Raw genomic sequence first — 27,759 nt, 5'->3', positions numbered from 1 at the left:
GATGCAAGCCATTAAGTCCAGGGGAGTTGTCAGCCTTTAGTCCCATTAGTTTTCCTAGTGCCTTTTTTCCAGTAATTGTGATTCTCTCTTTTGCCCCTGCTTTTTGTCTGCTCTTGGGATGTTTATGTCTTCTACTGTGAACACAGATATTAAATACTTGTTCAAAGTATCTGCCATTATTCCCATGGTTAATTCCCCAATCTCACCCTCTAAGGGGCCAACACTCAGTTTCACTACCCTTTTCCTTTTTATGTACTTGTAGAAGCTTTCACTGAATGTTTTCACATTTCTTGCTAGTTTCCTCTCATACTCCAATTTCTCCCTTTTTTTTAAAGTCACCCTTTGCTGGTTTCTAAAATATTCCCAATCTTCTGGCCAACCACTAATCTTTGCAACATAGTACATCTTTTCTTTCAATTTGATACCATCCTTATGGACGGATAGTGCATCCTTCTCATAGACTTTTTTTCTCAATGGAATATATATATTGAGAGTTTTGAAATCTCTCCTTAAATGTCTGCTACTGCTTCTCTACTGTTTTACCTTTTAACCTATTTTCCAATTCCACTTTAGCCAACTCTTTCTTCATACCATTGTAACTGTCATTATTTAAGGTTAAGACACTAGTTTCAGACCAAAATTTCTTACCCTCAAACTGAACGTGAAATTCTATCATGTTATGATCACTCTTATCTTTACTATAGAGGTCATTAATTAATCCTGTCTCATAACACATCTAAGGTAGCTTGTTCTCTGATTCCAGATGTAACTGTTCTAAGAAACTGTCTCAAATACACTATGAACTTATCCATCCAGGCTACGTTTACCAATCTGATATCTCAATTCAATATGAAGATTAAAATCTCCCACAATTACTACAGTACCTTTCTTACAAGCCCCCATTATTCCTTCATTTATTCTCTGTCCTACAGTGTAGCTACCTTCAGTGACTTCCACCAGTGACTTCCTTCCTTTGCTTCCTTCTTATCTCCACCCAAACTAATTCTACATATTGATCCTCCAAACCAAGATCATTTCTCATGACTATACTGATCTCATCCTTTGAACAGATCTATCCCTCCTCATTTCCCTTTCTTCCTGTCCTTCCAAAATGTCAAAGTATAGTCAAGCCCCATCCGAGGTAACTTTGCAACCATATTACTGTAATGGCTAACATATCATACTTATTTATTTCTATTTGAGCTATCAATTCACCCATCTTGTTACAAATGCTGTGTGCATTTAGATAATGATCCTGATCCCCATACGTTTAATTCTGACTTTTTAACGTTTATCCCTACTCTGACCTTACATACTGGTACACTCTTATGCTTGCACACTTTGTCCCTTCCTGTCACACTTGTTATATCGCTACCCTGCACTATTGCCTTGTTCTTTCTCTTTAACTTTCCAAATCTCCCCTCATATGTGCCCTCCCCTCATTCTAGTTTAAAGCCTTCTCTACAGCCCCAAACATACAATATACCAGGGCACTGCTCCCAGCATGCTTCAGGCGAAGGCCATCTCAATGGTCCAGCTTCCTATTTCCCCAGGACTGGTGTCAAATAAAAACCCATTTCTCCCATACCAATCTTTAAGCCACATATTCAACTCTCTGATCTTAATTATCCTATGTCTATTTGCTTGTAGCTCAGGTAATAATCCAGAGACTATTAACTTTATGATTCCACTTTTTATGTTATTCCCTAGCTGCTCATAATCCCTCAGCAGAACCTCATTCTTAATCCTACCCATGTATTTGGTGCCCGCATGGACCAAAACAACTGGATCTTTCTCCTCCCATTCCAAGTTCCTCTGCAGCCGTGAGGAGATGTTATTAACCCTGGCACTGGGTAGGCAACACAGCCTTCGGGACTCATGCTTTTGGCTGCAGAGAACAGTTCCATCCCCTAACTACGCTGTCTCCTACCAGAACTACATTCCTTTTTGCTCCCCACATTTGAAAGGCTCCCTGCACCACAATGCTGTGGTCAGTTCACTCATCTTCCCTACAGTGCCTGCTATCTACACAGGCTTCAAGAACACCAAACCTGTTGGTCAATTGCAAGGGCTGAGGCTCCTCCATTGCTACCCTCTGGATTCCCATACTTCTCTCTCTAATGGTACGCCCTCCTGTCCGTGACCACAGACCACTGTGAAAAACCTAACCTAAAGGGTGTGACTGCTTCCTGGAACAAAGTATCCAAATAATTTCCCCCCTCTCTGATGCATCATAATGTCTAAAGCTCAGACCCCAGCTCTGAGCCAAAGTTCCTCAAGCTGCAGACACTTGCTCCAGGTGTGATTGCTGTGGATCACAGAGGTATCCACCAGTTCCCACATGCTACAGCTACAATACATCACCTGCCCTACCATCTTTATTGTATTTTCATGCAATTAATTAGGTTTCAAATTTAGAATATCACTCTATGATTATTCTAGTTATATTATGGTATTTAACTAGTTGTGCTATATGGTTAATAAAATACATATAACACCCCAGCACCAGTTTAAACTACTGCACCAGTTTAGAGGATGAAAAAAACCTAAAACTCACCAGTCACCTACCTGCACACCTAATTAATGTCTCCGGGCTTCAGCTCTCGGGTCTCATTGTCTCCTGTCCCTTTCTTGCGTCCTCGCAGTCTATAGCTCCCTCTCTTGGATCACTTTTTTTTGTGAAAGGCTAGACAGAACCATCTCTCCACTGCACCAAATTCCCTCTCTTACCAAATGTGTCAGTGCATTATTTTCAAAGAAGGCTAGCAATCATCTCTGCTCCTTGCTGCCCTTAACCCATTCATTTCCATGAATCCTCCCTCAGGTGCTTTAATATATATGTATATATAGGTGCTTTTACATACACCTGGTGTTACTGCTTATTGTGTGGCGCGCGAAGAATCATGCGGACTCGAAACGTTAACTGTGTTCCTCTCCGCAGATGCTGCCAGACCTGCTGAGATTTTCCAGGTTTTTTTTTGTTTTGGATTTCCAGCATCCGCAGTTTTTTGCTTTTATATGGGGAGCCCTCGGATCCGCGCGGCGCCCCTCCAGCTCCCCCTCCCCAGTGACGTGCCCCCGCGGCACGTGCTCGGTGTGGTCGGGCTCGCGAGCTGTCAGGAGCAGCACTTCCGGGTGAAGCGGGTCCTCTAGCTGGAGCCTGGCTTCGGAGTGAGCAGAGCGGGAGGTGGAGGCGGCGGCGAGTGAGTGAGTGAAGGGTCGTTAATGGCGGGGCCCCGGGGGAACCGGCTTCACAAGCAGGCGGGCGGTATGGACAGATACCCCCTCCTACAGTAAAGGGGGGAGGGGGTTATGGACAGATGCCCTCTCCTTACATAAAGAAGGGGAGGGGTGGGGGGTTTATGGAAAGATGCCACCTCCCACAGTAAAGGGAGAGGGGGTGGTAGGGAAGGAGTATTGTACCCACCGGCGGACGGTGACTTTGAGTGGGGTTGAGGGGCTAGTGTCTCCTGGGGAAGCGGTACCATCCTCAGGATGTGTCTGTCTCTTTCTCCCGGTCTGGTTTGGTTTATTATCTGATTTAAAACGGGCTCTGGGAGCTGGGGAATTCCCGCTGGAGCCGAGCGCGAATAGTGTGGTCAATAAATCAAACAACCCGGCCTCACATTGCAAGGGTTTCCCGCTGCTTTGATCCTTCGCTCTGCAGGATTAATGCTCCCAATGCAGCTTTCTCTCTCTCTCTCTCTGTGCAGCAAAGATTAAGCGCGATGCAACCGATGGTTTCGGTTCATTAATTTTCTCGCAGTCAATGCTTGAAAAGGCAGATCGCTACGGCAGTTTGACAAAATGTCACTGTCACAGAAACCCGTCAGGCAATTTAACTTTAACGTGTGTCGCCAGTATTCGCATGCAGCTTGCATGCATACGTGTCGCAGAGGACTTGCTGACTATAGATTTTTTTTCCCCTCTCCGGAGTTCCGACAAAGCTGAATAGATGTGCTCAGGTTTTAATATTTCTGGTGCGATAATTTCTTGAATTGTTTCAGAGAGGTTGTATCAGAGAGGAAAATTAATTCCCGAAGTTTGTAATTCTGTTGGGAAGGTTTGTTTTGTTGCATGAAGGTAAAATTCACATCGGTTTTATGTTGATGGTCGTTGGTGCTATTTTGCTGTCTCTATTTCCAGCCAATATTCCTAGGGGCAGTGCTGCAGTTGAGTTCGAAGTAAAATACTCGTGCAGTTTCTGTTCACATTTAAACATGAGGGTCTTATTGCTAGTGAAACCATAGCTCTGAACACCCTGTAGTTACAGCGTACTTGCGGAGTAGGCTGCTGACTGTTCAAATTTGGCTCCTGTACAGTCAATGTGAAATTAAACATTAACTATTAGCTTATGTTATGAATTAAAAATGTCTGTGCTCCCATAAATGGCTTGTTTGTGTTTTACAGCGTGTTTCCGTTAAGTGCAACATGCAGGTTATTTTCAATTCAAACTTGTTCTTGGGTTGAAAAAAAGTCAATGACAAATTGACAATGCAAAATGGGAATTTAATTAAGTAATTTGTTTGAAGTAACTTGGATTTTTTTCATTCTTTCACGGGATGTGGGTGTCCCTGGCTAGGTCAGCATTTATTGCCCATCCCTAGTTGCCCTTGAGAAGGTGGTGTTGAGCTGCCTTCTTGAACCGCTGCAGTCCATGTGGTGTAGGTACACCCACAGTGCTGTTAGGAAGGGAGTTACAGGATTTTGACCCAGCGACAGTCAAGGAGCAGTGATATATTTCCAAGTCAGGACGGTGAGTGACTTGAGGGGAACTTGCAGGTGGTAGTGTTCCCATGCATCTGCTGCCCTTGTCCTTTTTGGTGGTAGAGGTCATGGGTTTGAAAGGTGCTGTCGAAAGAACCTTTGTGAATTGCTGCAATGTACCTTGTAGATTGTACGCACTGCTGCTACTGTGCGTCAATGGTGGAAGGAGTGAATGTTGAAGGTGGTGGATGGGGTGTCAATCGAGGGGGTTCCTTTGTCTCGGATGGTGTTCAGCTTCTTGAGTGTTGTTGGACTTACATTCATCCAAGCAAATGGGGAGTATTCCATCACACTCCTGAATTGTGCTTTGTAGATGGTTGAAGGCTTTGGGCAATCAGGAAGTGAGTTACTCACCATGGAATTCCCAGCCTCTGACCTGCTTTTGTAGTCACAGTATTTATATGGCTGGTCCAGTTCCATTTCTGGTCAATGGTAACCCCCCCAGGGATGTTGATGGAGGGGAATTCAGCAATGGTAATGCCATTGAATGTCATGGGGAGATGCTTAGATTCTCTCTTGTTGGAGGTGGTTATTGCCTGGTACTTTGTGTGGCACGAATGTATCTTGCCACTTGTCAGCCCAAGACTGAATGTTGTCCAGATCTTGCTGCTTCTGGGCACAGACCTGCTTCAGTATCTGAGGACTCACGAATGGTATTGAATATTGTGCAATCATCTGTGAACTTCCCCACTTCTGATGTTATGATGGAGGGAAGGTCATTGACATTCATTGGTGTTAATATTGCTGTATCCCCCACTACCAACATCCTGGGGGTTATGATTGACCAGAAACTGAACTGGACTAAGCATATAACAAATTAAGAAGAATGGTCTGTAATCATCGGCTATGATTCATGAACATAAAGTATGGGAAATAGTAGTTTAGCCTATGTATAGCTTTCTCTTTTTTAAAATCTCCTCCAATTTTCAGGTGTAGTTCCTATGTTTACTTTTGATAAGCTAAATGTCTATGCTGAAGGAATTTGCATAAAGGTAGTTAAAATATTTTTATCATAGATTTATTCAAACACAAAGGATAAATTATTGAATATTTTTGTGGCCTGTAAATAAGATTTAATTTTTTTTTCACAGGACATTCATAATCACTCAGCCAGATTTTGGTCAAATCGAGGCAATTATTTTGTAACAAACCTCAAGAATTTTTCAACACTTCCTGATGCTGACATGAAGCTATAAAACCTAAAACTAATGTTTGTCATTATTACATTACAATGGGTGGGATTTTCCACACCCGCCCGCCGCCGTGATCTTCTGGCCCTGCTGCAAGTCAATGGACTTCTGGCTGGGGGCACCCTCACCCGCAGCGGGTCCTGCCCACGACGGGGTTGGAAAATCCTGGCCAATGTTTGGTCAATAGATTTTTTTCCTACTTGGTGTTAATCTAGATAATTATCTTTACATATCACTCACTTTCTGTTTGCAGACCAACTTCAAATGCGTATAAGCAGCCAAGATTGGTGCCTTATCACAGTCTATGATAAAAATTGTCAGTGCGAAGCACTGCTCTGTTCTCAGAAGTGCAAGATATCTTAACACGTATTTATTGCAACTTTAGCATCAGTGTGAAGAAGTTTCCAGTCTGTATCTGTACTAAATTTGGAGTCATATAGTGGTTCTGAAGCAAAGCAAGTGAGCTTTCTTGGAGAATGTGCTTCTACATTAATTATATATAATTATATATAATTTACAGCAGAGTAACATTCATGCCATTGACCCAACTGTTATAAATACCAGTATTTATACTTCAGATGAAAAATCTCCCATTCCAAGGACCTTTTCCCCACCTTGGTCCCATATATTCCCTCCTCCCCCAGTGTTTCAGTGGCAGGTTGATGTACAATTATCTGTTTCAACCACTCCATGAGGCAGCAAGTTCCACATTCTTACCACTTTGTCCTTACAACTACTACCAAATTTCCATCCCTCCCTTCCTCTTCAGAATCCTTAAAGGTTTTGTCATCTTCCAAAAACATGAACATCTTTACTGCCACTCCATGTTTCAACCTATCCAATCAGGCTTCCACCCATAACTCAGCATAGAAAGATCCTAATCAATAAATTACGTCCCTCATAACTGATCATGGTGCTGTGTACTGCCTCATTCTTCTTGACCTCTCTGCAGCATTTGCACCTCATCCTTCAGTGCCTCTCCTCTGACTAGCTGTGTTGGAATGTCTTGTCTGGTTCGATTTCTACCTATTCACTTGTAGCCAAGCAATCTCTTGGCTTCTCTTCCTGCCCCAGACTTACTATCTCCAGAGTTTTCCAAGGGTCTACCCATGGCCTTCCTATTTCTAATCTATATGCCAATGCTCGGCTACATCATCTGAAGACACAATGTCACATGTGTGCTGACATCTTTCCCACCTTGCTCCCATATATTCCCTCCTCCCTCAATTCTGCATCAACCTGCCACTGAAACACTCTGTTTCAACTACTCCACGTGGCAGCAAGTTCCACGTTCCAACCACTTTCTGTCCTTCCAAACTTCCACCCAATTTCCATCCTTCCCAGCTCCTCTGACCACCACCTACCTCGACCCCTCCATTATCTCTCATTGATAGCCTTCTTGTCGAATATCCAGTCCTGGATGAACTACAGATACTTCCAATTAATCATTAGGAAGCCATTTTCTTTGGCCTGGTTCCCACCACAAACTTAACCACCAATTCCATCCCCTTTTCTGGCAAGTGTCACAGGCTGAACCAGACTATTCACAACTTGGGCAATCTACTTGACCTGGAGCTGAGCTTCCAACCCCAAATCTGCTCAATCACAAAGACTTCTAACATCACCTATCTCCAGCCCTGACTTAATCCATCTGTTGCTGAGACACTCATTCCATACCTGTATTGCTTCCAGACTTGACTATTCTAATCATGTCCTGGCTGGCATTCCATCTTTTACCCTCTGTAAAATTCAACTCATTCTACACTCTCTGCCAGTATTCGCATACCAAGTTCCGCTCACCCATTTATCCCCAAGCCAGTACATCCCAAACTATTTTCCAGTGCTCCCATTTCAGCCTTTCAACATCCACCTTGTCAAGTCCCCTCAGGATCTTGTATATTTCTGTTAAATCACCTCTCATTCTTCTTAACTCCGATGGAGTCCGAGCTTTGCTCATAAGATAACCCCTACCTACCTCCCACCATCCCAGGTATTAGTCAAGTGAACCTTCTCTGAACTGCTAAGGCATTTATGTCCTTCCTTGTATAAGGAGACCAAAACTATACACAGTACTCCAGGTTTGGTCTCACCAACACCCTGTACACTGTAGCAAAACTTGACTACTTTTATAATCCATTCCCCTTGCAATAAATGACAACATTGCTTTTGCCTACCTAATCATTTGCTATGCCTGCATACTAACTTTTTGTGATTCATGTACCAGCACACCCAGGTCCCTCTGTACCTCCGAGTTCTGCAACCTTTCTCCATTTAAATAATATACTGCTTTTCTATTCTTCCTGCCAAAGCGGACAAGTTCATATTTTCCCACATTATACTCTGCCAAATTTTTGCCCATTCACTTAAGAAATCTGCAAAAGGACATAGGTTATGTCCTCTTCACAATTTACTTTCCTACCTATTTTGTATCATCAGCAAATTTAGTAATCATACATTCGGTCCCTTCATCCAAGTCTTTGATATAAATTGTAAATATTTGAGGCCCAGCACTGATCTCCGTGGCATTCCACTCGTCATATCTTGCCAACCCAAAAATGATATATTTATACCAACTCTCTACGAACATACCAATTAGGAGCAGGTGTAGGCCACTCAGCCCCTTGAGCCTGCTCCTCCATTTAATAAGATCATGGCTGATCTGATTGTAACCTCAACTCCACATTTCCACCTACCCCTGATAACTGTTCACCCCCTTGCCTATCAAGAATCAATCTTTCTCTGCCTTAAAAATATTCAAAGACTCTGCTTCCACCGCCTTTTGAGAAAGAGAGTTCCAAAGACACTCAATCGTCTGAGAGAAAAACATTTTCCATATCTCTGTCATAAATGGTGCCCCCTTATTTTTAAACAGTAACTCCTAGTTCTAAATTTTCGCATAAGAAGAAACGTCCTCTTCAAATCCACCTTGTCAAGACTCCTTCGGATCTTGTATGTTTCAATCAAGTGGCCTTTTACTCTTCTAAACTCCAGTGGATATGAGCCGAGCCTGTCTAACCTTTCCTTATAAGAAAATCCGCCCATTCCAGGCATTGGTCTAGTAAATCTCTGAACTGCTTCCAATGCATTTACATCCTTTCTTAAATAAGGAGACTAATACTGTACACAGTACTCCAGATGTGGTTTCACCAATGCCCTATATAACTGAAGCATAACCTCTCTACTTTTGTATTCTGTTTCCTGTTAGTAAAGCAACCCTCTATCCATACTACACCATACACCATACCCTACACCATGAGCTCTTATTTTGCAGAGCAACCTTTAATGTGGCACCTTGTCAAATCCTTCTCGAGACCTAAGTACAGCACAACCACAGGTTCCACTTTATCCATGTTGCTTGTTACTTCCCCAAAGGGCTCCAATAAACTAAGGAAAGGTATACTGGCATTGGAGGCAGTCCAGAGAAGGTTCACTAGGTTGATCTTGGGGTTGGAGGGATTTTCTTATGAGGAGAGGTCGAGTGGGTTGGGCCTGAACTCATTGGGGTTTAGAAGAATGAGAGGCAACCTTATTGAAACATTTAAGATTCTTAAGGGGCTTGACAGGGTAGATGCTGAGAGGCTGTTTCACCTTGTGGGAGAGTCTAGGACCAGAGGGCATAATCTCAGAATAAGGGGGCACTCATTTAAATCAGAGATGATGAGGAATTTCTTCTGAGGGTAGTCAACTTGTGGACTTCTTTACCACAGAGGGCTGTGGAGGCTGGGTCGTTAAGTATATTCAAGGCTGAGATAGACAGATTTTTAATCAGTAAGGGAGTCAAGAGTTATGGGGAAAAGGCAGGAAGGTGGAGTTGAGGATTATCAGATCAGCCATGATCTCATTGAATGGCGGAGCAGACTCGATGGGCCGAATGGCCTACTTATGCTCCTACGTCTTATGGTCTTAAAACGGTCAAACATAATTTCCCTTTCACAAAACCATGTTGACTCTGCCTAATTGCACTGAGATTTTCTAAGTCCCCTGCATAAAAATCACCTTAATAGATTCCCCATTTTCCCTATGACAGACATTAAGCTAAATGGCCTGTATTCATGCTTTCTGTCTCCCTCCTTTCTTGGATAGAGGAGTCACATTCATTATTCTACAATCTGGGACCTTTCCAGAATCTGGGGATATTGGAAAATCAAAACCAATGCATCTATGATCTTAGCAGCTACTTTTAAGACCTGGGATGAAGTCCATCAGGACCTGGAGACTTGTTAGCTTTTAGTTCTAATAATTTTCTCAGTATCCTTTCCCTGATGATTGTAATTGTTTTAACTTCCGCCCTCCCTTTCAACTCCTGATTCACACTTTTTTCTGGAATGTTATTTGTATCCTGTATGGTGAAGACAAATATAAAATACCAATTTATCCACCATTTCCTTATTTTCCATTATTAACTCCCCAGACTCTGTCTCCCTTGAGGACCAACAGTCACTTTACTTTTTAAACACCTGTAGAAACTCTTATTACCTGCTTTTATAGTCCTAGCTAGCTTTCACTTGTATTGTTATTTCTCCGTCCTTATTAATCTTTTAATCATTCTTTGCTGTTCTTTATATTCTGTCCAATCTTCTGACTTGCCACTCATCTTTGTAGGATTATATGCTTTTACTTTCAATTTGATACCAAGTTTAACTTTCATAGTTGGCCATGGCTGGTGCATCCTTCCTTTAGAGTCTTTCTTTCTCACTGGAAGGTATATTTCCTGAGTATTCTGAAATATCTCCTTAAATGTCTGCCACTGCATCTGTACTGACCTACCCCTTAACTAATTTCCCAGTAGCCCGCTCTGTCTTCATGTCCTCATAATTGCCCTTATTTAAGTTTAAAACATTAGTCTTTGATCCACTGTTCTCTCCCTCAAACTGAATGTGAAATTCAATATATTATGATCACTGATACCTGAGGGTCACTATAAGGTCATTAATTAATCCTGTCTCATTGCACATTACCAGACCTAGTATAGCCTGCTCTCTGGTTGGGTCTAGAGCGTACTGTTCTAAGAAACTGTCCCAAAAACACTCTATGAACTCCTCACCCAAGCTCCCTTTACCAATCTGATTCATCAAATCTATATGTAGATTGAAATCATCCATGATTATTGCCGTACCTTTCTCACAAGCTGCCATTATTTCTATGAGATGAAGGAATGTGGTCTGGTTTAACTTCAAATGTTCCTTCATTTTTTTTTTGTTGGGAAGCACTTCCAGTTGATGTCTCTACTGCACAGCTTTCCAAACTGCGGGTTATGACCGCCACTGTGGTCGCAGGATGAGATTTTGGAGTCAGGAATTCTAAGGCAGTAATGGTTGCTGTGCAGCACTGACTGATTTCTGACAGATGCAAGGCCCCTTTAAATCATCACATTTTTTTCTGTTGGTGGGCATGATATAATGGACTACTCTCTGAGGCCAAATTGCTACTACAAAAATGCCTGTGCATTTGTAGGTGTTTTCTTGCCAAAACCCTGCCTTGTCATTAACTCCCAACATGCACAACTACTATTTCTCCCCAACCCCCGTATAAAAACTAAAGCCCCCCCATACTCAACGAGTGAAGGCTCTCCCACTTAACAACTGAAGCCTATGCCCATCTCACTCAATGGCTGAAGCCTATCTCCCCAACCCGCACTCAACGGCAGAAGCACCTCTTCCCGCCTCCCCCATTCAATGGCTGAAGCGGCTCATCCCCTGCCTATTTTACTCTCTCAAAACATGGGAAGGGGTTTTGCCACGTCCTCACCTTTTGCATTCATACAATAAAAGAGGGATAAGGGAAAGAAAAGGATTCAGGACAAAAACCACGATGAAAATAAGAACTATGGTTTCATGTGAGTCCAGAATCAATGTCCAAGGAAGGTTCTTTTAGGTGGCTTTGTCTGGCAGAATTCCTGGTCTTGGTTCTAGGAATTTGGTTGCAAGTTGAGTCCATTGAAGATGCAGCAAAGTATTCTTGTATCTGGGTATTAGTTCACTTTGTAGGTGAAATCGAGGGTTCTTTCTGGGAATCAGACTTGGAGAGAGGTGGAGGTCAGAGGCAGGCTGCTAGCCTGGAGTCTGGCTCTCTTTGGAGGTTAAACCACAACTGAAGATGAAATTCAAAAGCTGTATCATTAAAGGAATTCAGACAGTTCAAGTCTCAATCATGTGGCAGGGTGATTTCGCGTTGAGCTATTCAGCTAATGAGGCCCCTGTTTGAAACCCATTGTGTTTTGAAGCAGGCAACAGTGAGGCCATTAGCACAACATTGGAGATTAGGAGTCACAAATAGCTCTACTTTTGTCAGTAGCTGGCTGGTACAGACTTATCATCTACTATCCTTTGTGTTGGCTTGGCTGGAATGTTTATATGATGCAAGGTGTGTTACGTTACAGGGGGTTTGATGTGTTAGCCTTTTTTCGCTTTCAAGCTGCTCAGAAACTTCCAGAAACCAGCAAGTAATCAGTTGCAGCCATTTTATCAGACCAGCAATTGTCCGTCTTGAAAAAAACAGAAAAAATAATTTTATAAAATGGCCAGGCTGACAAAGATATAGATATATATGTATTTTATTTATATATATATATATATTCTTCCTGTCTCCTCGACAGGACACAGGTCATGACCTTTCATCATAGAAAGATTACAAGACAGAAGGAGACCATTTGGCCTGTCATGTCTGTGCTGGTCCTCTGAAGGAGTAATTCACCAAGTGCCAATTTTTTTTTCCTTTTCAGATAAGATTCATTTCAGTTTTGAAAACCTCAGTTGACCTTGCCTCCACCGCACTTTCAGGCAGTGCATTCTAGAAAAAAAGTTTTTCCTCATGTTGCCATTGCTTCTTTTGCCAATTGCCTAAATCTGTGCCCTCTGTTCCACCAATGAGAACAGTTTCTCCCTATCTTCTTTGTCCAGATCCCTCATAATTTTGAATACCTCCAACAAATCTCCTCCCAACCTTCTCTTCAATGAGAACAGTCCCAACTTCTCCAATCTTTCTATGTAACTGAAGTTCCTCATGCCTGGAGCCATTCTCGTGAATCTTTTCTATATCCTCTCTAATGCATTCACATCCTTCCTAAAGTATGAAGTCCAGAACTGGACGCAATATTCCAGTTGAGGTCGAACCAGTGTTTAACATGACTTTTTTGCTTTTGTACTATTGGTAAAGCCCAGTATGCCCTGCGCTTTATTAACTGCACTCTCAACCTGTCCTGTCCCCTTCAGTGATTTGTGCACATATGTACTCCCAGGTCCTCTGCTTCTGCACCCCCCTCAAGAATTGTATCCTTTATATTGTCCTTCTGCGCTCTTCCTACCAAAATGAATCACTTCGCACTTCTCTGCATTGAATTTCATCTGCCACGTGTCCGTCCATTCCACAAACCTATCAATGTCCTTTTGAATTTCCACACTATCCTCCTCAAGGTTCACAATACTTCCAAGTTTCATATCATCCACAAATTTTGAAATTGTCCTGTAAACCAGAGCCTAGGTCATTAATATATATCAGGAGGAACACTGATCTCTGGAGAACTCCATTATAAACCTTCCTTCGGTCCAATAAACAATCATTCACCTCTACTCTCTGTTTCCTGTCACTTAGCCAATTTCGTATCCATGTTGCAACCGTCCCTTTTATTCCATGAGCTCTAACTTTGTCCTCAAGTCTGTTTTGCAGCACTTTATCAAATTCCTTTCGGAAGTCCACATACAGTATGTCAGCATCGCCCTCATCAACCTTCTCTACCTCATCAAAAATCTCAGGCAAGTTGGTTAATAACGATTCTCCCTTAACAAATCCGTGCTGGCTTTCCTTAGTCACTTGGGCAAATGTGGGTTGAATATTAATATTGTCCCATATGATCATTTCTAAAAGCTCCCCCACCACCTTGATTAAGTTGACTGGCCTGTAGTTGCTGGGTTTATCTTTACACCCTTTTGCTAAACAAGGATGTAATATTTGCAATCCTCCAGTCCTCTGCCCCCATATCTGATCCTAAGGAAGATTGAAAAACATGGCAGTACCTCTGCAATTCTCACTCTCTTCCTTCAGTATCCTTAGATGCAGCACATCTGGCCCCTGGTGTCTTATCAACTTAAGTACAAACAGCCTGCCCAATACCACCACCTTATCAATTTTAATTCCTTCAAGTGTCTGAATTACCTCCTGTTTTGCCATGACCTGGGCAGCACCTTCCTTGGTAAAAACAGGTGCAAAGTACCTATATTCATTTAATACCACAGCGATATCCCCTGCTTCCATGCATAAATTCCCATTTTTGGTCTGTAATCAGCCTCACTCCTCTTACCACTCTTTTACTATTTACATGCCTATAGAAGACTTTGGGATTCCCTTTGTTAGCTACCAGCTACATACATGCACTGTAACCCTAATTTAGACTTTATTGCTTTACTTCTTATGCTGAACCCACTTAATACTTTTCTATTGCCTATTCTAGTACTATCTGTCTCTCCTGATATTCTTTTAACCTTGGTATCCCTCTTGAGTATTATCTCCTGGTTCCCACACCCCTGGCAAGTTTGTTTAAACTCTCCCCCATAGTACTAGCAAATCGCCCCATGAGGGAATTGGTCGTGGCTCTGTTTAGGTGCAAACCCTCCAGCCCGTACGTTTCCCATCTTCACCAGAACTGATCCCAATGCCCCAAGGATCTAAAGCCCTCCCTCCTGCACCATCTCTCCAGCCACACATCCATCTACTGTATTCTCCTAAACTTACTTTTGTGTGGTACTCGGAGTAATCTGGAGATTACTACTTTTGAGATTCTACATGCTAATTTCCTACCTAGCTCCCTAAATTCTGACTGCAGGACCACATCCTTTTTTCTGCTTATGTTGTTTGTACCGGCGTGAACCACGACTGCTGGCTGGTTCACCCTCTGCACTCAGGGTGCTCTACAGCTGTTCAGTGATATCCTTGATCCTGGCACCAGGGAGGCAACATACCATCCTGCTTTCATGCCTGTGACAGCAGAAATGCCTTTCTGTTCCTCTATCTATTGAATCCCCTATCACTTTTGCTCTTCCAGTCTTCTTCATGCCCTTCTGTACAGCTAAGCGAGAGCTGACGCTGTGGTCTTGGCTCTTACTAGACTCCCCAGATGAGCCATCACTTTGATCAGTATCCAGAACTGAATACTAGTTGAAGAGTGAGATGCACTCAAGAGACATTGCACTATCTGCCTATTTCTTCTTAACTATCTGGTGGTCAACCATTCCCCCTCTCCCTGCATATTATCAAGCAGTGGGGTGACCACATCTATAAATCTGCTATCGATAAAATTCCTAACTGCTCAGTAGGGATGCCTGCTGCTGACAATGCTTTCTGTATATGGTTATCCTGGACACAGGAAATGTCCTGGAGCTCCCTCATGGAACAGGATGTTCACGCCAAGGGTCAAAGCTGCTCTGCAATTCCTCTAACTATTAGATGGTAAAACTCACTACTTAAAAAAGACTCACCAGCTACTCATTTCTTTTCTCCCACTGTCACTTAAATATAGCAAGGTTAATTTAAATGCTTTTAACCTTATTATCAAAAAAATGAAATTTCTAATTAGACTGACTTCCTCACTTTGAAAAAAGGTAAACTTAGCTACAATGCTCATCAGCCAATCAACTCATGACATTCCTGTGATGTCAAAGTTTTTTTTCTCTCTCTCCTTCACTTCGTGATCCTGGTCTGTTTTACATTGATCCTGACCTCCACACTGCTCCTGGTCAGAACTGGGAAAAATTAGAAATGTAATAGCTTTTAAGGAGGTGAAGTGGGGAAGAATTGAATATAAAAAAAAGGGAAAGTATGTGATAGGTCAGAAGGCAGGAGACATTAAATAGCAAAAGAAGTAGTGGCACAGAGACAAAGGGAGTTGTAATGGGACAAGTAAATAAAGTATTGATGGGTCTAGAGGAAGTGTAAATGGCAGAAAAATTAACAGCTGCTGTCCAAAAGCAAAACTGTTTAAAACTGACACATGCAAGAAAATGAGACAAAATGGTGTGGGGGGGAGGGGGAGTTGGTTAGGGGTGTTGCAAATATTTGGTGGGGGGTGGTGTGGGGAGGCAGAGATTACGGTCTAAAATTGTTGAACTCCATGTTGAGTCCCGAAGCCTGTAAAGTTCCTAATTGAAAATGAGGTGCTGCTCTTTGAGCTTCACTGGAACACCTCCATTGGAGCACTGCAATTGGCTGAGAACAAAGATGTCAGCTTGACAGAAAGTTGGAGAATTAAAATTATAAACCACCAGAAGCTCGGTGTCATGCTCGTGAACTGAACAGAGGTGTTTTGCAAAGCAGTCACCCAATCTGTGCATTGTGTGCAGTGAATACAGTATACAAAATTGGGAGAAGTATATGTAAATTGCTACTTCACCTGGGGAAAAAGTGATTGGAACATTGACCAATGAGGAGAGAGGAGTTAAAAGGACAAGTGTTATATCTCCTGCACTTAGACAGAAAGCTGCAGGTAGAGAAATGGACTAGGATGCCATGGAAGGAACGGTCCCTTCAGAATGCGGGAAGGGAAGATGTATTTGGTCTTGACACCTCACTGGAGGTGGTGGAAAATGACCTGTTGAATACAGACACTGGTGGGGATGAGGGGAACCCTAACATGGTTTTGGGAGGGAGGAGAAGTGCATGAAATAGATTGGAATCAGTTGAGGGCCCTGTTAACCACAGTTGGAGCCAGTGGTGGAGGGGGGAGATTCCTTGGTTGAGGATAAAAGAAGACTTTTCAGAGGAGGTTGCATCCTCAGAACTGATGAGATGGAGAAACTGTGAGAATGGAATGGAATCTTCACAGGGTGTGAGGAAGTATAGTTGAGTTAGTTGTGTGAGTCAGTGGGCTTATAATGAATGTTTGTTGTTGGCCTATCCCCAGAAATGGAGAAGTTGAGGAAGGGAAGAATCGGAGATGGACCACGTGAAGATGAGAGAGGGATAGAAATTGGAAGTAAAGTTGAAGTTTTCCAGTTCCAGGCAAGAGCAGGGAACAGCTTCGATACAGTCATCAATGTATTGGAAAAATGAAGGGATCCAGAGTAGGACTGGAACAAGCAATGTTCCATTTACCCCACAAAAAGGCAGGCATAGCTAGGATTCTTTTAGTACTCATAGCAACAACTTTAATTTGGAGGAAGTGAGATAAGTTAAAACAGAAGTTGTTCAATGAGAGAACAAGTTCAGCCAGGTGGAGGAGGGTGGTGGTGGATGGAAACTGGTTGGATCTTTGTTCAAGGAAGATGATTCCTCAGGTGGTCCTGGTGGAGGATGGAGGTCTTGAGAGATTGAATGTCCAGCGTGAAAAGGAGATGGTTAGGGCCAGGAAATTGGCAACTGTGAGTGACAGAGGGCATCAGAAGAGTCATGGATATAGGTTGGAGAAACTGGGCAAGGGGAGAAAAAATAGAGTCAAGATAGGAAGAAATTGGTTCAGTAAAGCAGGAGGATGCTGAAACAATGGGTCTCGCAGGGCAGTTCTGTTTTGGATCTTGGGAAGAAGATAGAAACCGCTGTCCAGGAGGTTGGAGGCTGTGGGAAGGATATCTCGGAGATGAGATTAGTGACACAGTTCTGGAAGCACTGACTTGATTTTACCTTCAATGATATGCTAGGCTTGGCTATCCCCAGTGGGAACATTTTATCTGTAGTTACCGAAATGCTTCTCAGTTTTCAAGATTTCCATGGCTCCACTATTCCCAATAGCAACAAGACCATGCAAATACATCCTGTTGGCTGATCTAGAGTGACATTGAATGCCTGACACTGGAGAAGCTTGTAGCCCAAAAAGATAATAACATGGTGAAGATGGGAAACAATAGATGGGACACAAAAGAAAAAATAATAGTATTGCAGAATGTTTAGGGACTTAGGGCTTTCTACATAATGAGCACTCTCTAACATCCTTTACTGTCAGTTTATTTTAGCTTTTATATGCATGGTAATGAAAGCTTGTGTCTTGAATGACCTTTGATCCAGATTGTGACAGATGGGATAACTGCAAACTGGGATTTAGTTTTTATCCATGGCATTCTGCCAAGTACTTGAGAGATAATGTGTGATATTATAGCTTCATCTTGTGTAGTCAAATAGGTCATGAAGTTGCAGTGTATTTGTGAGTTAGGATGAATGCAGAAGAAGGCTGAGTGTCAATCAAAGAGCATGCTGCATTTAGCTAAATATTGGCATGTTGCTGCATGAAGGAACATTCTTAATGAAGATATTCTTTTCAAATTAATTCTGTAGAGTTCCTCTGTTGCAGCCACTGGTCTTTAATATATCAGATTAATATATCAAATGTAATTCTAGGTCTCTGCTCAGACTTTTTCTTGCTCAGAGTTATGGCCTTTACATAACTAAATATTTAAATACACTGCTTTCAAAAATTGGGTTTTTGGTTTTTGCACCCTCAACCTGAAGATTAAATAAAATAACTTGCAGTTATATAGTGCCTTATTACATCTCCTGGAAACATTCCTAAGCACGTAACAAGCAATGAATTGTTCTGAAATTCAATCAAGAGTGGAAACACAATGTCACCAACTGTGAGTGTTTCCAAGGCATTCTGGAATGAAGATTCTATCCACATTTGAAATGTTTCCCCTAATTTGAAATATGGAAGGTCCTAATAGTGGTTAATTGAAGTTGATACTAAAGGCTTGGTTTTAACCTATAATTAATGAGCAGAAATAAGGAATTATACTGCTATTCAGCTCAGGATGGGAAACCAGGAGCACAAGCACCTGAAACTCCAAAGCTCCTTTGTTCAAAGTTACCCCTCAGAAGCAAATAAACCTGTTATACGCTCCAACTTTATGTTATTCTATTGAGATTCTTGGGAACCTGATAAATGTTACAATCTGTAACATGTTAAATGTATTTAAAATTAGTTTATAAATAAGAACTGAATTTAAATTAAAAGCATACTTTTTATTTGAGGCTACTTGCTGATGGAGCTAATGGTCTTTTTCTGGGGAGATTGTAAATATAATGCAAATGTCCACAAATCGGGGAATTTGGGTTAGGGGGGAAGGAGAGTTATCACTGATTAATTGGATAAAGTTTTATTGCAAGTAATAATGCTATGTTTAATGTGTCAGACACTCATTGAGCAGCTAAAACAAACAAATCAAAGAATTAACTTCCACAGCAGCAAAGCAAACTGTAGTTCCATATGTGGTTCAGTAAATGAAGTAGCTGTGATGCTGTGACGCACACATTGAGTAAAAGACAACCTCCTTACCCCTTTAAAAAGAGAAGCAGTAAAAATCAGAAGGGAAAATGAGTCATTTGGCTTACATCTCAACATCATTAGATGTGAAAATGATACTGAAAAAATTGTTGGAGCTGCAGGCTGACAAGTCCCTGGGTCCTGATGGACTATGTCCTAGGGCCTTAAAAGAAGTGGCTAGGGAGATAGTTGATGCATTGGTTTTAATTTTCCAAAATTACCTAGATTTGGGGAAGGTTCTATTGGGTTGGAAAATAGTGAATGTAACTTCTTTATTCAAAAAAAGTGTGGAGGGAAGGAGGGGGGGGAAAGAAAGCAGGAAACTAGAGGCCAGTTAGCTTAACATCTGTCATAGGGAAAATGTTAGATGCTATTGTTAAAGAGGTTATAGCAGGCCACTTGGAAAAAAATCAGGGTAATCAGGCAGGGTTAACATGGTTTTGTGAAACAGAAATCATGTTTAACCACTTTATTGGAATTCTTTGAAGAGGTAATGTGCTGTGGATAAAGCGGAACCAGTGGATGTACTGTATTTAGATTTTCAGAGGGCATTTGATAAGGTGCCACATAAAATTTTATTGCGAAAAATGAAAGCTCATGGTGTAGGGGTAACATATTGGCATGGAGAGAAGATTGGCTAGCTAATAGGAAACAGAGGGTGGCCATAAGTGGGTCTTTTTCTAGTTGACAAGATGTAACCAGTGGTGTGCCACAGGGATCAGTGCTGGGGGCTCAACTTCTTACAATTTATATAAATGACTTGGATGAAGAGAACGAAGGTACAGTTGCTAAATTTGCTGATGACACAAAGGTAGGATAGTAAGATGTGAAGAGGAAACAAGGAGGCCACAGAGAGATATAGATAGGTTAAGTGAGTGGGCAAAGACCTCAAAGACCCGGCAAATGGAGCATAATGTGGGGAAGTGGGAAATTGTCCATTTTGGCAGGAAGAAAGAAGCAAAAATAGTGAGAGATTGCAGTGGTTTACTGATCTTATGACCATTATTATTGCCAAAGATAAGTACAAAAATGCATGAACTTGCACAAGATAAGCAGTATAATATAGCCAAAAATTGAATCATTATTTAGTTTACTTGTGGATATTATACCCTTCCCTGCATTATTTGAGTTATGCAAAATTTCCCTTCATGAATCAGACGGTTTCATTTTTTAAAAAAATGTAAATACTTATTTGGGGATTTTCTGTAAAGGTTAATAAGAAAAGTAAACTACTTTTATTATGTTCTGATCATCCAAGAAGAAAGATATTTTCTTCAGTTATTGCATGCGGTTTTCTGAAAATAGTTGAATCCTAACCAATGTGTTTAAAAAGGGTTTTGTAAAGGTAACTTGGAGATAAAAGTGTAAAGCTGCATGTATCTCCTTCATTATCAATGATTGTCATTTCTTTTAAACATGATGAAGAAAAATAGCTTAAAATGGAAGAGGTATGGATTCAGCAAGCTGATGGATATGAAATTGTGGTCAGTTGTTAAATGCTGCTCTTTACTTTCTGATTTAGCTTGTATTACCATCTGCTTCATGCATAATACAATAAATGGATTTAAGTTGTGCCCCACCTGGCTAAGATTTGTTTGTGCCTGGACTTCTGTAAACAATCTAGATTGATACTTCAGTGTTGTATGTGAGACTGCTGCATAAGAGATGCCATTATTCTGATCAGACATTAAACTCAGATTCTTATCTACTTGTGTGGGTGGATGTAAGAGATCACAAGCAGTATTTTGTAGATGAGGTTTCTCAGTGTTCTGACCAACATTCTTCCATCAAGCATTACCACCAAAACCAGATCATTCATTCAGTGTTTGTTGAACCTTGCTGTATGTAAATTATCTGATACATTTGCCTACATAACAAGTGACTGCACTTCAAAAGCAATAATTTGGTTTTGAAGCACTTTGAGATGCCATGAGCACCTCCTTCCTCCTCTTTCCCTTACTACTTTTTGCTTTCCTTTTTCAAAGATAATTTGAAAATAACTGATCCTCACTATATAGATTAGAGTCATTCAGAATAAAGATAAAATGGTTAATATCAGCTTCAGAGTAATGCTATGTAGGACATGATTTAGTTTTAACAACAGCAAGATTGTAGAGAATATAGCCTGAACCCACTATTCTAGCACTTTTTTTCTGTTGGATATATGACTTTCAGTATTTCTGTGCTATATTTCCTGTCCACCATTTCCATTCATGGCAATTGTCCTCAGCTGAGCAAGACCGTTCACAGCTTCGGTGTTGTGTTTGACCCCCAGATGAGTTTCAGACAACATATCTGCACCATGACCAAGACTGCCTACTTTAACCTTCGCAGCATCTCTTGACTCCGACCCTGCATCGGCTCTTCTGCTGCTGAAACCCTCATCCGTGCCTTTGTTACCTCCAGTCTTGACAATTCTAGTGCATTCCTGGCCAACCTCCAACCCTCCACACTACATAGACGTATGCTCATCCAAGCTCTGCTGCCTGTATCTTAACTCATTCCAAATACCATTTATTGACCACCCCTGCTTACTGACCTTCACTGGTTTCCCATCCAACAAACAGTGTTCCTTCCAATTTCTTTTTGCTCATTTGTTGCACAGCACAATTTCTTTAAGATTGCTGCACCACCATGTATGCTTGTATCTTAAAGGGGATGCTGCTTGTGCATGGCCTTTTTTCCTCTTCGCATGTACATTCTGGATAGCTATGTGACTGCACAGTTGAGGGAATGTTGCTGACGATATCTAATTTTAAAATCCTCATCCTCATTTCAAATTCCTTCTTGGCTTCATTCTTCCTTATCTGTGTAGCCTCCTCTAGCCCTACAAATCTTTAAAATGTCTGCATTCCTCCAACTTTGCTCCAACTTTCCTGATTTTACTCACTCCAGCATTGGCAGCCATGCTTTCAACTGCCTTGGCCCTAATGCTCTGGAATTCCATCCCTATGCCCCTTTACCTCTCTGCTCTTTTAAGATTTTAAGCCTACCCTTTAAATCATATTATATCTCTTGATATCTCCTCCTGTGACTTTGTACTAAAAATGGTTTTGCTGATATCTCTTGAGTGCCTTGAGATGTTTTACTGTGTAAAGTGCAATATATGAATGTAGGCTGTTATTGCGTTGTAAGAAAAGTGGAAAAGAACAAATCATCCCAACTTCAAACACACTGAACCAACTTGCCTGGTGTCTATCCCCATTAACTCTTGGTTGATGTTCTATTGCACACTGTGTATCTCAAGTGTAAAGTTTTACTGAGGACAGCATCCTGCCTGCTACTGTTTAATGCTGTGTTAAGTTCTTCAGCTTGTTCAGATCTTCACCAGTGAAAATCTACCAGTTGGGTCTGAACTGCAACTTTAAGGTAGCACCATAGCACTGGAACACTTGCTTGTTCAAGTGCTATGGAATCTGATGTGTGATGTAAATAAGGCAGATTATACATCAGCAAACTAGACCGATTCTGTTTTAAGTAACAAAAGTGCACACAGCAGTAAATCACGCAAGTCATAAAATCTATTTCTTTATCCATCTCAGTTCCTGGGCAAGTATTGCCCTGACTTTCCCTAGGCCTTACTTAGTTCTACTAGAGAGCAGGCACCAAAAAGTCCATACTGTAAATCTTAGAATCCTTCATTAATGATTTTTGCTGAGCATTTTCAGAAATGTTTATTATTTTAAAATAATAAGCAATTGAATCCTTTAGCTTCAGTTCACAACACAGTAGGGATTTTATTAGTATAACTAATTGAATGCTGGAAAGCATTTGCTTGAGACACTTGATTTTCTTGTTATTCGTTATCAACAGTTAGATACTGTAATCTTGTGTTTAGTGATCTGTGCAAAGTACATCTAGTTTGAGATAAACACTGGGGGTAACAATGTTGCTTTTGGAACAAAGGGGAAAAACAAACCCATATGTAACAAATATTAGCTCCTTAAGCATGTAACTGTTAACACTGATTTCTGGTACAAAGTTAACCATCTAAACATTCACTTTCCCTTTTTCTTATTCTTAACATTGCATTTGCATATTTTGTATTCCCTAATTCTTATACTTATGCCATTTGTCCATTGTTCTTTGTCCCAAGTTATATGATTTATTTGGAGTGTGACAATTAAATGTATTTCTTTTTTAGGTTTGTTTATTTGGTGTCGATCACCTATGTGAATATGTGTACTGTAATTGCAAAACTTGTCCAAGGAATATGAGAAAATTCCCATCTTGATTATGTATTTGCACACCTAGCTGTTTCTTTGCCTCTGATGGTAAAACAGAAGAAAAACTAAAATAAAGCAACCTAAATTGTATTTTGAAAATAGCAAAAAGAAATATTTACAGATATTCATTGGACTCTGATCCTTTAGGGAACAGGAGTGCTAGTACACATTGATTTTTCTTACCATCCTCCCTATTTGTTATAAAACTGTTTAATATTCAGAAACTAGAGCAATTGTTGCTTGTCACTCATATATTTCTTCCTGTGATTGTCCCTCAAAGTTGGCCCTGAGTTGCTTCATAATGCAATACATAATGAAATAAATTTTAAACTTGCTCCTCACTAAGGTAAGAGAAGAGGTGTGTTCCTGTTGTCATCCCAATATATTCCCTGGGTCAATCCCACCGTGAACAGCATTAACCCCAGATTCTCTGGCCCTGAATCCACATCTTTCTCCAGTTTTTCGACTATCCTCGATCAGCCCCTTTGAGCTCACCTTCTCCAAGAAACCCACTTCTTGCCTTCACGATCCCATTCCTGTAAGCTGGCTGATATTGTAAATAGTTTTCTCCCCTCAGGTACTCTTCCCATCATTGGTATCATTCCTGCCTTTTTTAAAAATAAACTCTATCCTTGCAAACTGCCACCCTATCCTTAACCTCCCTTTCCTCATCAAAGTAATTAAACTTGTCGCCTTCCAAATCCAAACCCATCTTCCCTGCAATGCAATGTTTGAATTTCGTCAATTGGTTTCCCTCCCCTGTTGCAGCACTGTGACATCTCTAATCAAAGTCACAAATGCCATGCTCTGTGACTCTTAGTATGATACACTATCTCTCCTCTTGTTTCTCAACATTTGATGGTTGACCACACAACCGTCCCCTGATATCTTTCTTCCATTGTTCAGCAGAGTGGCACTGCTCTCATTTAATTCCGCTCCTGATGTTTAACTGTAATGAGAGCATTTCCAGCAATGGCTTCTCTTCCCAGCCTTTCACTACTACCTCTGACATCCCACAAGGATCTATCCCTGCCCCACCCCTTCATCATACACATACCCTTGGCGATATGATCCAGAGAATTTGAAGGCGTCCCAGATTTTTGAATGTGCCAATTTTTTTTTAAGTTGCCAAAATAATTTTGTGTTTTATGCCAATGTGTACAATTTATAATATATTTTGTCAATTTGGCGGCACAGTGGTTAGCGCTGCTGCCTCAGCTCCAGGGATCCGGGTTCGATTCTGACCTCTGTGTGGAGTTTCTGCCGGGTGCTCCGGTTTTCTCCCACCATCCAAAGATGTTCTGGTTAGGTGGATTGGCTATGGTAAATTGCCATGTATCTGTCGGGATAGACTCCAATTCCCCGTGACCCTGAATTGGAAAAGTGAGAAGTGGTGTTTGTCAATTTGAGGATAAAATGGGAAGTGAGAAAATGCATTTCTGTGTTGTAGTATAGAAACAATGAGAATGCAATATGTAAATTTACAGACACCCTGCCTTGCCTGCTGAACAAATTCGGTGACAATTGCCTCTGGCAAATGATTTATAATATCATTGTTTATTAACTTAGGAAAAGCTAATTAAGTCAGAACTGCAGCATTGGACATTAGCCTTTTAATTTACAATATCATACCTGCTGAAAGATAAATACTTATCAGCTGTTCCTTCTGATGCTTTTCCTGAATAAATAGTGTGTTGACCTTTCCAAGTCTATTATATTATTTTAAACACTGCTTTAAATTTCTGATTCTTCAGATTTGCCCTTTTTTCATAAATTGACTTAGTTGTTTCGCCAGTAGTGACCCATTATTTACATAATGATATGGTTATAATGTCAGAAATTGCCTGCAATTTTAAAAACACATTGCACACTCAACAGGAGGCAGCTGTTTATTTAATTGATATGTACACTTCTTTAAGTACAAGTGCTGTGCAGATTTCTTTAGAAATTATGTAGTGAAGGGAAGTTGCGCAACTTCAGAATTATTGATTAAATTATTAGTGCAACCTGACAAATTTAACTAGGCCAGATTACACTTCAGTATGCTTCCTTCAATTATCATGCAGCTATTCCTCTTCGACATGCTTGCTTCAATTTTCATGCAACTATTATGTAGTGAAAGCTGCTGATACTATACAATCTGCCACGGTTAAGCATAAATAGTGCAGTGGTGTTTTGCCAATTGCAATTTGGTTGGCAAAATGCCCATATGTTTATAAATCACTTTCATTTGAAATACTGCTACATAAAAATAGGTTGAGTTATTTCAAATTCTACTTTTTAATGTAGAATTTGTGATTAAACCCCCCTGAAACCATATCTTTTGCATTTTGTTCTTTTTAAGCTTGTCACCTCTAAACAAGGCTGTGGAACTAAACTTATGGTAGCAGGATTTTTAGGTTTCACCGAGGGCAAAAACTGAAGTGGACAGGCACTCAGAATAGTCCCTTTGGCTGGCGTGCTGATTTCCTGTCACTGTTCCTGTTGCTGACAAGTTTGATCAGAATGGAGGAAGGCGGACCCTGTCAACCCGCCCGATTCTGCAATGAGGTCAAATTAAATAGTTAAAGAGCTTGTAGAGGACCAGCTTAAGATTTTGGTGGGGGCACAAGCTGGTTTAGGGGCAGACCAGGTCCATGGCGGTGACAGCACACCAGGGAGCCAGTCTTGGCCACTCCATCAATTTAGGTGGGCCCTTAAAAGGGAACACAGGTGCCATTGGGTGTGCGCAGATCACAGGGAGATGAAGAGGGTTTTCACCCTTCTAGCATCGTTAGGATATATGAGAAGGGGGTATGTCCTCCAAACACACCTGCTTAGGATCTGCGATACACCTATTCCAGTTTCTGTTGGGTGATAATGCACTTGTTCCTTTCAAAATTTAAGAAGCAAATTCAAATATGGATGAGGACTTGATGAATGTTTCTAATTGGCTGAGTCATCAATTTCCCCTCCCCAGCTTCACAATGTCACATTAAATGGGTGGTATATGACAGGTTTACTTCTAGACTCCTTATTGCAAGTCAAACCTCTTGAAGTAGAAAATATGACAGCAAGGGTTGACTGTCTGCATATATCTTCCTTTATCATATATAAGGTTAGATGGCAATTCGGTAGAATATACTTATTTAATCATTCAGCCTCAGAGCTACATATATAAAGGTTCAGTTAGTGGGGGAATTGTATTACATTGTTACAAATACGTGGATTTGTTCATGACATTTTCAAATATAGTTCAGGCATTGATCAGTGATTTAAGTTGCTACTGATTGCATTTATGGAAATGGACAAATTGCCATTTCCTAAATGAACTAATAGCACTGGAAGTGTGCCTGCAAATGGATTTGACCTATGCAGCAAAAATTATCTTGGCTTCCATGGATACTTTGATTAGCTGAATGTTGTTGGAAAGTATTTGTACTTCTGTGGTCTGATAACATTAAGCCCTACCTATTTTCCCATACCTAAAGTACTGAAATGTAATCCCGTATGCTAATCTGATAGCAAAAGTTATTAATTGCTCTTGCAGATAAATTGAAATTTGCCTGAATAGAGTTTTAGCATCCAGCAGTTCATTGAGTTCTGAAATTTGGTCATAACAGTACTTCATAATGTGGGCCTGATTGGAACTAAATTGTGATTTATGTAATATCAAAGTGAATGAGAAGCCAGGAAGAGTTTTCCAATAAACCAGTGCTTTCCAAACTTTTTCCTAATGTGACCCTATTTTAATGTCTCAGACTTTCTGTGACCCCAGGGTGAAAAGTGAAAATTGAGGGGGGGCGGGGGAGTTGTTAAGTTAGGGTGGTGGGGGGAGGGTTTGGGGAGAGGGAGTTGTTGAGTGCAAGTTAAAGCTGCTGGGTTTGCCCTGAAAACAGCGAACACCCATCTTTATTACAGGCTGTGGCTGTAGCAGTAATTGGGCTTCAGAGAACAGGCTTTTAAGCTATACCCACGAACAGAAAAAAAAGGAACGTTTGAAGTGGCCTCATAGCTATCAAAACTCAGTTCAGCTCCATAGTCACTATTGCTGCCTCAGACCTTGGAACCCCAAAATTTCATCTCGAGGCCCCACTGGGGATCACAATCCACAGTTTGGGAACCCCTGCAATACGCAGAATTTTTCCTCAATAGTATTTACCTTCTTCATTATAGTATTTCCATTGATTGTAAATTTATTTGTTGAGTTAATCCATAAAACCTCTGGTTCATGTTTGTATTCCACATTAACAGAGAATGTGCATACGTAGCATATAACTGGTTCAAAAACAGAAAATGCTGGAAAACGTCAGCAGGTCTAACAGCATCTGTGGAGAGAAAGATAGAGTTAACATTT

General features: G+C 41.0%; 1 protein-coding gene across 2 annotated transcripts in view; it reads left to right on the top strand.

Annotated features, from left to right (window-relative positions):
- The first annotated feature begins 3,133 nt into the window (after positions 1-3,133).
- LOC144685748 (sideroflexin-1) overlaps positions 3,134-27,759 on the top strand; it is a 78,011-nt gene continuing 53,385 nt past the window's right edge. Inside the window, exon 1 of one of the 2 annotated variants that reach the window (XM_078550586.1) lies at positions 3,134-3,207. The gene's annotated coding sequence lies outside the window, so the exon portion shown is untranslated. The remainder of the gene's footprint in view (positions 3,208-27,759) is intronic. The other variant, XM_078550587.1, reaches the window with a different exon arrangement.

Source organism: Cetorhinus maximus, chromosome 10 (assembly GCF_964194155.1).
Source record: "Cetorhinus maximus chromosome 10, sCetMax3.hap1.1, whole genome shotgun sequence".
NCBI classification, from domain to species: domain Eukaryota; kingdom Metazoa; phylum Chordata; class Chondrichthyes; order Lamniformes; family Cetorhinidae; genus Cetorhinus; species Cetorhinus maximus.
Note: the sequence above shows the minus strand (reverse complement) of the source record. Positions and strands in the feature narration are given on the sequence as shown.